Source organism: Cupressus sempervirens, chromosome 9 (genome assembly GCF_028749045.1).
Source record: "Cupressus sempervirens isolate cs-2001-9-10 chromosome 9, ASM2874904v1, whole genome shotgun sequence".
In the NCBI taxonomy this organism is placed as follows: Eukaryota; Viridiplantae; Streptophyta; class Pinopsida; order Cupressales; family Cupressaceae; genus Cupressus; species Cupressus sempervirens.
Genome location: NC_143126.1, coordinates 188888702 through 188902470, shown reverse-complemented (window position 1 = coordinate 188902470; position 13769 = coordinate 188888702).

Genomic DNA, 13769 nt, shown 5'->3' with positions numbered 1-13769 from the left:
AAGCTTGAGTTGCGGTTGCCCCTTTCTTTGGTTTTCCTGGCTCTTTTGGTTTGTTGTTCTTTGTCGTTTGACATGGTAAGTGACTTATTGACTATTCCTCTTTTTTACCATGGGGTTTCAAGTGCCCATTCAAAACTTGTTTGTGTGGCTAATGAGTACTATGTTATCTGCAATGCCACCATAGTCACTGTGTCTTGTTGGGTGACTTGTTTCACCTTTGGTTGATAATTTTGTTTGGTTTGGGCTTCATTGAAAATTTTATGATTTGTAAAGGGTTTCAAGCTCCCTTCAAAACCTATTTTCCTTAATCAAAAAATTTCTAACCATTGTATCAATTTGAAATCCTTTAATCAAGTCTGACCTAACAATCATGTGTAAATACTTTAATCAAGGTGGCACTCTAATGGAATGTTCTAGAGTCGTCTAACAAGGCCACTCCTAATAGGGTGATTAAATCATTTAACAAGGTCACATTTAATAGTGTGTTTTGTCACCTTTAACAAGGTTGGCTCCTAACATAACTTACTTCAGTAGAGTGAAAAGATTGGTGACATGTTACTTGTGGTTTCTCCCAAATTATGTTTCCACATTAAATCCTAGTGTCAAACTTGTGTGGATGTTATATGTGATGATTTATTGTTAATATTTACATTCTACAAGTTTGTTATATTTAGGACAGTGGATTGCTAGCTGATGATACTAAAAGTTGACTATAGAGACCAAGGTAATGAATGTCTGAAGTAGTTTAAGTGTTTGTTTCTTCAATTGGTACATCTGGACCTTGGATAACTGATTCACCCCCTCCTCTTAATTATTCTAAATATTCTAACACCAAGAACTCAAATTAAATATGAACTAAGTGACAATGTCACTGGTGGGGGTGAAATGGGTAGTTCTAGTGATCTAGAAAGGACATTATGACTGGACATGAGAATAGTGGATCTTAGTGATCAAGGTGGTGTAAAGAGGAAAATCTTATGACAATAATGTTAATGGAAACTCCAACAATTCTCACTACTAATCTAATAGTGACTTCAACAATTGTCACTACTAATCCAATGGTGACTATAATAATCTCTACTACTATAATTTCTTCAACTCAAAACCCTCATAACAATCCAAAAACTCCACTTTCTAGTGACAGTGAGACAAAATTAGGAATGGGTTAGGTTGTCCTTGATACGCATTATGTAATTATTAGAACCATAGATATAGGTGTGTGCAAGTACATAACTAAAAGTACAACTTCACCTTTCAAACATTCAATTGTGTCAACAAACGCATATATTCATTACAATGATTTTGTAACTAACTCTAAAAAAAAAAACAAAAAAGGAATAAAAATAATAATATGATATTGAAGAGGGATGTAATTGACATAGCTCATGATGCAGGACTTGCATCAAATAGGATATTTCCCACATATGACCCAAAAGAATTAATGATGGAGTCCATGGTTGTTGTGCCCCCACATAGAGATTATAATCCACCATAGAGTTAATTAGATCCATTTGAATTTCATGTTATCACCCTACAAATGGATTTATCCAAAGTTTAAAATGTGTACAAAATCAACATGTCAAAAAAGACCAACCATGTGATCTACAATTCAATGATGAAGTTAAATGGAGAAAAGGAAATCCTATAAAAAAATAGAAATGTCACACGAAAACTGGAAAATGAGAATTCAAAGGAGAAAGTAACAAATTAAAGGTGCAAAGAATTATAGAAAAGGATAAAAAATTGTTCCTCCAAAGAAGAAATTGCACAAAAACAACATATGGAGGGGAAACTAACAGTTTTGAGAGAAAAATTGGAAGAAAACAATAAAATCCTTGAGTATGAAAAATCCTCTTCACTAAGTTTATTCAAAGAGGTGGAGATTACAACATAGGCAAATAATCAATAAATAAGGAAGTGGAGAATGAGAGGGTAAAAGAAAATAGTAGGAAGAGAAAGTTGAGAAACATTAAATTAAAACTTGGTGAACATCAGTTGTCAAAATTGGGGAAAGAGCTACAAAGGGAAAAGAAAACAATTAAAAATAGATTGAATAAAATTAAAGAAAATAAATGGGAGCGAATAAAGGCAAGCGGTGATAAGTTGATTGATTGGATTGAGTTGAATGGAAGTGTTAGAGATGCCTTAAGGAAGCACAAAGAGCATATTGAGAATACCAAAAATCTTTATTAGATAATACTACAAAATAAATTTTGAATCAAATCAATAGAACTCATCACATGCATTTGGAAAACAAGGGAATTCATGATTGCTTTCGTGCAACAATAAAGACAACATGTATCTTTCAAAAATGTCATAAAATAACAGAAGGAGAGGAAATTTTAACCTCGTATGGGAGAAATCTTGCCCACATGAATAAAAAGAAACCAAAATAATAAGTCTTGGTTTTCCAAATCGTACTCCTAACTCATCAACAAAATTCATTGAAAGAGAATCTTACAAAGAAAAGTTGAAGGACATAATGAAGTTTGAAGTAGGCAAGTTTCCTCAAGACATAACTCTAGAAGGCATTAAAAATTGCATCAAAACATTGGCAAATTCGAATGTGATATTAAATGGAGTGTTTATTTCAATTCATTCTTCCAAGTATGGATTTATAACGAGGTTGCAAGTCATCCACTATAACATGATAAATATTGACCTTCCAAGCGAAGAAGAATGGAGCACCCTAAAAAAATTGGCAGAATCGTCTCATAATCGATAAATTATAGTATGTGAAAGTACTTTCAATCATCTCTATAATTTATTTCTAATGACATCAATTGAGTTTAGAGTTTGAACTTTTTCTCTTGAATAGGATAAATGTAGCAGAATCCAGATGCTAATTTATAGAGTTGAGCTGTCAAATGGGAAAATGTATAGTTGTAGAGAGGTTTGATATTGATTTTGATTATGGGTCTTCGCATGAAGAAAATCCACCTAAATCTATTATTTCTCCTTTCTTTTTATAGAAGGGAACTCAGGGTCATTTGTTAAGGGTTATGAATTTGGATATTGAATTTTGCAAATAGAATCACACATAGTTGAATTGTATTACTACTCAATGAATTGTACAATATGTGTACCACTACTTAATGAGGAATTATAATCCCTATGAATTGTATCATATGAATTTCTATATTTTCAAGAATTAAAGAAAAAATCAAAGAGTTGTATTAGATCACTTATGAGTTGAACAATACAATTGAAAATCAAAATTAATAGCAAAAGTAGATTTACACATAAAATATCATTTATCAATTTACAACCACCATGATTAATAATTATGTCATTTGACATTCATTATTATATAATATGCATTATTGGTGGTAAGAAACATACTACAATAATAAGTTTATTTTTTAATAAATACCAAGGTCATAGGACGTACTACTACTAAAATGAATCAAGTTGTCATATTACCTCATCACCAACATCCTCACCATCAAGTTCATATCTTCCTTGATTATTCATTGTGTTTTCTTCACTCTTAGTTTGTATCTCAAGTTCAATGCTACTAATAGATCCACTTCTAGTACCAACTCCAACACCAGTACATGAGTCACTATCATTCTTTTTAGCATTTCCAGTCCCACTTTTGTTTGAAATATTGCCCAACCCTCTTCTTTGACATTTGTTCCTCTTGATTTTCACTTCCCTATTGTTGTGATGTGGAGCCTAATTAGACTTGGAGGTTTATTTGGCATGGGTTCCCCCTAGATTATTTCTATGAGGTCAAGGGGCAATGTTAGGGTCAAGGGGCAATGCACTCACAGGGATTTTTGGGTGCAGCGCCCCAAAGCCAAAAATGACTCCACTATTGTAAAAGGTGTTGAATGTTATTTTTTTATTGGACGACTTATTCTTCACCATCAAGTTCATATCTTCCTTGATTATTCATTGTGTTTTCTTCACTCTTAGTTTGTATCTCAAGTTCAATGCTACTAATAGGTCCACTTCTAGTACTAGCTCCAACACCAGTACATGAGTCACTATCATTGGTTTTAGCATTTCCAGTCCCACTTTTGTTTGAAATATTGCCCAACCCTCTTCTTTGACATTTTTTCCTCTTGATTTTCACTTCCCTATTGTTGTGATGTGAAGCCTAATTAGGCTCGGAGGTTTATTTGGTGTGGTTTCCCCCGAGATTATTTCTACGGGGTCAAGGGGCAATGTTGGGGTTGAGGGGCAATGCCCTCGTGGGGATTTTTGGGCGCAACGCCCCCATAACCAAAAATGACTCTACTATTGTAAAAGGCATTAAATTTTATTTTTCTATTGGATGACTTATTCTAACCCTAATTTTGTATGCAGCAAAAGCTTGTAGAAAATGGGTTACGGTTAGGGATTTCATTATGTATGACGAGTTTGTATGTTCTTGTTGTGATATTGAGTTGTAAAGGATTATAGATTGTAATCACTAGATAATAATAACATTGGACTTATTGTTGGTGGATGTAGCCCAGGGATTGGGTGAGCCATGTTAAATCTTTGTGTCTTGTGTTCTCTTCTATGTGATCTATTATTTTCTAATATTGGTTATATTTTCATGTAATTGTTAATTCTGTTTGTGGTTGATCCTAACACCTATAGTAAGGAAAAGTAAGGACATTATACCTAGGTGTATAGACCCTTAAGAAATTTTCTAGAATCTTTTTTAATTTGTTTCTTAGATTTGACTTTAGGAGCCCCAAAGCATTAGAATCTCTCTCATCCTCCACAGAAGCCAATATCATGGTGAGATATAAATTAGTAAGCTTGAAAAATTCTGATATTGAATCTCTCAATATTTTGTTTTAAGCTAAATATTTCTAAAGCCTTGTTAGTAATCCCTCTTCATGGGTGTTCTGCATTATTTTATTTTGTTCCGTCATTATGTAAAAAAATAATGTTAGGTGCATAATAACTTTGTATCTTTGTGCAAAGACATTCATATGACCTTGCATTACTAAAGCTTCATTTGCTCCAACACAAACCAACTTTTTGGCAATTGTCATGGTATCCATAACTCTATATTCAATTAGATTACTATGTACTATTCAATTTATTTTTTGTCTTCACTCCATCCTTCATTTTAGAAATAGATGGTAGATGAGGTTGGCAGACAATCTTTTATATAGTATAAACATGCATGCATATCCAAGAAGTATTATCCATAGTTGTAACTTTGTCTAAAGATAATGTAATAACATTTGACACATTTATTTTTACCTTTACATTTCTTTTTCAACCTCAGCAAGACAACTTTCCCATTCCCATATGTTGTTTACTAACCACTGACTATTACGATAATTATGAACTCTCAAAAAGTGCAATAAAGAACTAATTGCTGGGTAGTTTTTCATAGCATGCACTCTACTCAAAATATAACTTTTCCCACTTGTTCTACTTCCATTATTTTTCCAGGATAACATTCAATAGAACCTTTAACTTGAGCAAGCTTCCTCTTTATTTTCTCCTAATAATCATATATTTTTTCATTTCTAACATGCTAACATTTATGTGTTGGTTTCCAAACTTCCATGTATTGTTCAACTCCATATTATTTCTTTTCGGTAAAATCTACCTATATGTTTTTCTATGGTGTCAATTTTTAGTTGTAACCTCTTTTTCTTCTTATTTATTGTTGCAAAAATTTTACATCTATATTGTACTGGAGGCTCACCTTCAATTGGATTGGAAGCTGGTTCAATGAACAAATACTTTGAGGCCCAATTTATTTGAAAATTCCTTGACATATCCTAGCTTTGATCATTTTCAAAATTGGATTTTCTTTTCCCTTTCTATCCAACATCATCATCTTTGGCATTCTCACCCAACTCCAAGTCCATTATATCATTCTAGCTAGTCTAGGTATATCCCTATACAAGTTCATCATCCACTAAAATATCATGTTCCTCGCCTTCTTCAATATATTGTATAAGTTGTGAATTTTGTAAATGTAGGTAAACTTGTGATTATGTACATTCTCAATGTTAGGATGATCTACCTTCATGATTTTCACCACAATATTTTCCACCGCCAAAGTCCAATGATAATGTTTTCCTTAACGTTGGAGATGTCAAACATAAAACTACTTAAAGATCCCACTTTAAGAGAAATATTTGGTCTAATGCAAGTTATTATGTACATTAAAATTCCTGCATAACTAGGATAAGGTTTGTTAGATATATCATCTAAATCATTATCATTGTTAGAACCCATATATAATCAAATATTAATGTTAACTTGTAAAGGAATCATTTCTAGTATACTATCATAGATAATAAATCTTTTCAAAATAGCGTTAACATACTTGTTCTGTGACAATCAAGGTTTTTCGTTTACCCAATCTTTTTTTATTTTTAATGCCCAAAAAATAGCTCATATATACTCCATGCCATATATCCCTAGAATTTGAGTCTTCATCTTGTTAATCATTTTGTTAGTGTTATTGAGAAATAGCATGTCAACCCCATATGAGATAATCAAAATATGATCATCGAAACATTTAATGAATAAAAAATGATAATTTTTCCTAATGAAACACAATTTCATGAAAAAATAATTGAAACCACATCCATAAAGACTATTTTAATCCATAAAGACATTGGTTTGGCCTGTAAACCAACTATTGTTTTCCTTTTGCATCAAATCCTTGAGCCTATTGTATGTTAATTTCCTCTACCAAGTCTCCATGCAAAATTTAAGTTTAACATTTATTTTCTCAATCTCAAAATCATTATCAGTAAATATAGATACAAGAAATATAATGAAGGATAATTTTCAATATGATAAAATATCTCAAGAAAATCAACTCTCTCAAAGTAGCTCTTAGTTACTATTATAACTTTTTGATTATGTAAGAAAACATTTGTTGCAAATTTCTTTTTGTAGATACACTTATAGACATTAGCTTTCCTTACTTTAGAATTAAAAACAAGATATCAAGCATCACACGTCTATAATCTTTGTCTCCTCCAACGTGTCTTGGTGTCAATACTCTATCATCTAGAAGAACGATTTCCCCTTACAAGAGTAACTTATAAACGAAAATCTAGTGGATTGTTCCTTTCAACAAGATTTTTTCCTCTGATGGATATTTTGAGAATAGGAGTATGGAGCTTTTGATATTCTTGATCTTTGTCAAACTCTTTATTGTTTTTAGTGTAATTTCTTTGGTTTGACTAGTAACTTCATTTGAACCATAACCTTCTCTCTCTCCATCACCAAATCCATCTATTATCTTCTTAAGGTGCAGTTCCTTGCTTGATTTTAAAATGCATCATTTTTCCTTTGGCTATTTATAACCAAAAATACCATTAAGCTCCTTGAATATTGTTTCTAAAGATAATTTTCTTGGTAATAGGATTCCATAGCTTGTAGTGTTTAACTCTATCACCATATCCAACAAAAGTTCATTTTTCAGCTTATGTATCCAACTTAGTCATTTTTTCTCTAGGAACATGAACATAAGCCTCATAGTCAAATACCCTTAACTATGAAACAAAAATTTTCTTACTTATCACCACATCATAATTGTTTCAAGAGCCTTGCAAGGGTTTTTTTCAACAAGTAACAATTGAACTTATAGCTTCCTCTCAAAAGCATATATCAAGCCTTGAACACTTACCATACCCTAGGTCTTTCCATAATGATCTAATTTGTCATTTCTCCCACTTCATTTTATTTAGTATATAAAGTAGTGTCATGTCTAAAAATTTAGGCATGCTTACAAAGCATTCATCAAATATCCCAGAATGATATTCTTCTCCAGCATCATGTCTTGAAATCATAATTTTACAACTTTTTTTCTTTTCAAATAAGGATTTAAATTCTTTAAACTTTGTAAAAACTTTAGATTTATAGCTTATAAAATACAACTAGGTGTGCTTTGAAACATTATCAATGAAGAAGATTGTGTAGATTTTTCAATTGCAACAATCACAAGACCAATGGAAATCTGGAGGCTAGGGTTTCTAAGATGGAAAAAAGGGTGGAAAGGATGGAGACTATGCTTCATAGCTCAGCTAATCAGAGTCAACATTATTAAAGGTCTAAATGATAACATCATTCAGTTGCATGGGATAATGGAGGAAAATAAAAAGGGTAAGGAGGATAAGGACATAGAGGGAACTAGGGTGACTGAGGAGGAGTCTTTGCAGGAGGAGAGCCCGAGTAGAAAGAGCATGGTGGAAAAGAGAAAGAGGGATGATTTGGCTTCTCAGAACAACAGTCACTCGAAGACCAATGAGGTTGGGGCCAAGGAAGGGATGGAGTTAAAGAAACAAGAGTTGGCTAAAGATCTTGTTCCATGATCGCACTTCCTGATTTTTGCTTGTTCCCTAGCGTTTGGCCTTTTGGATTTTGCTTTTGTTTGTTGGTCGGGTTGGGCCTGCTGTCTTTTTTGTTGCTTTGTAGCTAGACTTGAACTTTTAGTTTTTTTTTTTATGTTGTTAATTGGCAAGTTTTAGGAACCCCTGTAAAAAACTTGTTTTACTTAATCAAAAACATTCACAAGACCAAATACATCTGAATGAATACTTTCCAATTTATTGCTAGATTCATTATTACTTGTAGGAAAATAGTTTTTGTCTTGTTTACCAAATGTGCATTCTTAATAAAAGTTAAAACTCTCATTAGAGTAGGAACAACCATATAATAATTTTATTCAAAACAATTTATAAACTAGTTTCACTTATGTTGTCAAATCTATGGTGCCACAATATACAAACATTTAATGATTATTTAGTCACCAATCTATGGTACCACAACATACAAGTATTTAAAGATTTTTTGTCATATTAATATTCTTAATCAAGTAGTTACATCAAGCCTAAAAAATTCCCCTTGTCCCAACTTCTATCAACAACCTTCATTTTACTAATCTATAACCATAGTTTTCAAAGGCTACATGCAATGTTGAATCATTTAAATTAAAACTAGAAATTTTTTTCTTTGGTAAACCTGAAATATGCAAAACATTAGAGGAGGTTTTGAACCCTCTCACTATCGAAATACAAATGACATGAATAATATCGCCAAGCTAAATTTATATTCCATCATATTTTCCATATGTAGAAAACTACTCCTTATGAGGAGTCATGTGATATGAGAATCCAAACTCAATTAACCAATACTCATAGTCGTAACATTAATATATATATATATATATATATATATATATATATATATATATATATATATATATATATATATATAAGGTTCATAACTTGAATTAGGGGATTTCTACGTGGAGGAATCATTTTGTTTCTTTTGATTCCTACAGCCCCTCTTCACATGTTCTTTTCACAATTTCAATTTTTTTCTATGTTCTTTTTTTCTCAATAGTTTTAGATATATCCTTGGAATTATCCTTAGGTCCTCTCTTATCTCCTTTAGACCCTTTTTGGCTTTAGGTATTCCCCTTAAATTGAGAGCATCACTTGAATTATCCATGGTCTTTCTCCTTATTTATGTGCCAACAAAACTACAACAAGTGGGTCTCTTAGATTGGCAATGATAGTAAGACTGAGATTTTCTCATAACTCAAGTAAAAAGAAAAATGAAGCATAATGCATTTATCTTCTTCTTTATCCATAACATTTGTTTAGGCTAATTGAATAAAAATAAAAATAATGAATTTAAATGATAACCATAAATTCATCTTCCCTCATATTAATAGAAAAGAACTTTGTTTTCCGATATAGTTTGTTTGTTTTTTTTTAAAGTGATCTTACCTATTTGGTTCCACAAATCATATGAATTCTTTCTTTTATATATATAGGAGAACAAAATCTATAAGACACAATTTAATTGTACCTTGCACTTTTTATTCTCTCTTCTCTAAATCTTTGTCACTCATTTTTATGGATTCCTTTTCATTTTTAGTAGTCATCCATTGATATGTTTCTTCAAGGATATCATCTATTTTTAGCCTCCACAACCTATATCATATTACATTAAAAACTCTATTACAAATAAGACCTAAAAGAAGCCATGGTTTTAACATGCAAATGTGCAAACATTAGAACAATTGAAACAACCACTATAATTCAATAAACTTTCATTCAACCACCCAATATATATAGTTGGCCAAGATAAGTTACTGATGCTAGAAAATTGAAAGTGAAATAAATAATTGAGTTTTAAATCAACAATAAAAAACAAATATCTTAATATATTTCGCCATAATGTCTTTTTTTCTTGTGTCTACATTTGTGATCATTATGGTTGCTCCTCTTAGTGGTTGGATTTCTATTGCGCCCATGGGGATTCATTCATTTGCTCTCTTTTTTGAATTATTGTTGGTAGTTGTTGTCGAGACTAAGTAGAATATGGGGACTTCTAACCATTTTTCACCTATTCTCACTGAGCATTCTTCTGGTAGACATGGTCTTTGGTCTTTTGATGTTGTGGGAATTGTTGTCCAACCCCCCAAAACCCAATTCTATTGCTTATAGGCAAAGCATTTCCCTTGTTTCCAAATTTGATGTTGTTATTACTCCTAAGAGGGAAGAGGAAAGCTCACCCTCTTTCTTGTGCCAAGACCACCTTCATTGTGGTTTGTGGCCACATATACTAGATATTTGTTGATTTCTACCAATATTGGGGATTAGTGCATGATCTATTTCTCTTTTCCCTTCTCTATCAAATCTTCATTGATGGGTATTATATTATTGGAAGCCCTTAGTTTCTAGTATCATTGAGTTTTTCATGTGTGCTAAGGAATTTTGTGTTGCCTCTTTTCTTTCTTTATTGGTTGTGATATGGTATCAAGCAAGTTGTGGGATTGAGGTTCTCTCCCTCCCTCCCCCCCCTCCCTCCCTCCCTCCCTCTCTCTCTCTCTCTCTCTCTCTCTCTCTCTCTCTCTCTCTCTCTCTCTCTCTCTCTCTCTCTCTCTCTGACCTTGGATATTCTCATTCAACCTTCTTACCCAACCACTCAATGTGCATCTAGCATAAATTTGTCAACTCTATTGGCCACTTCTTGAAGGTGGATGATATCACTTCCTCCTTGGGTCTTTCTACTTCTGGGCACATTTGATCAATATTAACATCTCCATACCTTTTCATGGGAATGTGATTCTCATGGTTGGGAATGGGCCATGGAGTCAATTGTTGGGTTCCCCTTTAGACCATTGGTGGTCCTCTACTAGCGACTTGGCCATGAATCGTTCCCTCTTACATTGTAAAGGTGTTGTGACTTGGTGGAAGAGTGTTAATGGTGATTACCTGACTATCCTAGCTTTTGACTCTTCCTTTGACAACTCTTCACATATTGAGGACGATTCTTCCCAGGATGATATTTTGCCTCATGTTGTTATTATGGCCTTCTCAGCGCCATGGATCCTACTCCACTTACTCCTACTAAGGTGGCCTCGTCAAGTTACATGAACCCTTATCCACTTGTTTCTCATGTTCTCATCCAACATTTGGTAGATGACCTTCTTACCTTGTCAACACTCCACTCCTTGTGTTGCCACTCTCACTAAATGGATTCGACTTTCTCCCCCTTATGATAGTGTTTCTAATAATAGTATTCACTGAGCTTTTGTTCAATGAAGGAAAGATAGTTCTTCCTCTTTTTCCCTCCTCAAGTTGTTGATGAATTTCCACCCACCATTGATGTGGATTACTAGTGTGATGTAAAAACTAGTATCTACAAACATTCCCCAAAAATGGCATATTCTTAACCAATGGTAAGTGGAATTTTGGCATATATTTGTAAAGGGTTCGGACAAATGTTTTGTTGCTTCTAAAATAATAATAAAATAATAGAAGGAAAATAGAGAATGGAAGAGTGAAGACATAACACAATGTTTAATGTCGAGAAACCCCTTTGAGAGAAAACTCCATAAAAGAAGAGATCAATAGATTGCATTATTTACAACTAAAATTATAAACATTGACTATAAACTCTTCAATTGTCAAATTAACATCATAATCCCTGCAAAGTGAATTGGCATAAACTACACACACAAGAACTTGTTATATAAAAAATATGCAACCATAAAATGTGGCATCCAAATTGGCTTAATTCCCATGTGTTCACCTTGTAATTTCACCTATAAACCAATAATGGTTTCTTACAAAACCTCTTGGAGTTATCGTATGGTGTCCTCTAAGAATGGGTGCCTAAGGACCAAACTAAAAAAGATTTAATCACTAATGTTTCCATTGTTATTATAGAATCTCATGACAGGTATAAGTTATCATAGATTCTCTTACAACTTATAATAGCTGTCATCATTAGTGAAACTAGTTGATTCTCAAGCTAAATGCCAAGATCTTCAAACTAAACTATTTTTGTTACCATGACACATGCCAAGTAAATATAATCTAGTAACAAAATGTTAGTAAACAATTGATTATCAAAGCTAGCACGTAAATAATTTTGCGCTATTAAAAAAAAATTACCCTTGACATCCCTTATGAGTGACTTACAAACAATATTAAATGTTATTAAATACATTTCATTCTATAAACATAACTTTACAAGAAACATTTCCTTCCATTCGACATTGACCATGTCTCTTCTCCATTATCTCTACACACCTCAAGTTCACACTTCATAGCTTAATAGTGAAAACCTAAAAAAACCTATGGTTCACCCCATGCTTCATTATTTGCTCTTAATCCCATATAATTAATTTCTACTAATGTATTTTATGTTTTCTATCACATCCTATCTTACTCCATTAGTCTCTACTATTCTATCCTATATTCCATTATCCCCTCAAATTCACATCCCATTACAATATCATATTTCACATTATGTTCCATCATCCTCTTTGGGTCTTGTCTTTTTATCTTCTCTTAATTCATCCCTTGATCTATAATTCCCTCATAGTCGCATCCTATTTAAATCTAATACTTCACCCTATATTTAGTGAACCCTTTCTATCCCTTCCCAATAATAGCTAATAATTAATTATACGTTCCATTATTCTCCTATCTTGCCATCCCATTACAACGTTTCTTATTTATCCTTATGTTGCATTATTTTTCTTTTTGGTGTCCCTTTGACCCTTGTATATCGATACCACACCCCTCCACATTTCACCCTATGTTGATCTCATTAAAGTAAACCTTTCCTTCTGCTCTTTTTTTAACATCTCTTCTCCACTACTGCTACACATCGTAAGTGCCTAGTCATATCATATAGCCAAATCCTAGACACCCATTTCATTCTATATTCCATTTTTCCATCCTAAACCCATCCTTGAACATCTAATAATTCCATTATCCCCTTCTACTCGCATTCCATGAAGGTGTTGATGTTAGCAAAGACATTTACAATTATATGCTTAGCCAATATCTCATCATTGAAGGAAACATGAGTAGTGGTGCATCTTTTTTAATATAGACTATATAAGTTGGGTATTGATTGTGGATGTTTGTCTTGACTTATGGGACATTATGTAGGAGTAAAAGTCAAAATGATATCTATTATTTATCTAGAAATTATTTTTCTATTCATGATTGGCTAATTGAAAGCTTCATTTACTTTCTCAAAAGACCCTTTTAATTTTGGACAAAGAATTTTTGTTTTACCAAAGGCACCATTTGTCATAACCTACAAACTAGAGATAAAAGATAGCAGTTTTATCATATTGCTTTCCACATACACAAATGTTAAATTATTTTAAGTTCGAAGTGTCAATATGTTTATTTACCTCTGCTTTGAAGATTAGTACATGACATCTTTCTCATTGGAGTTTTTTCCAAAATAGTTTTCTGTTAGGATTAACCGTAGATAGAAATAACAGTTACATGCAAATATAACCA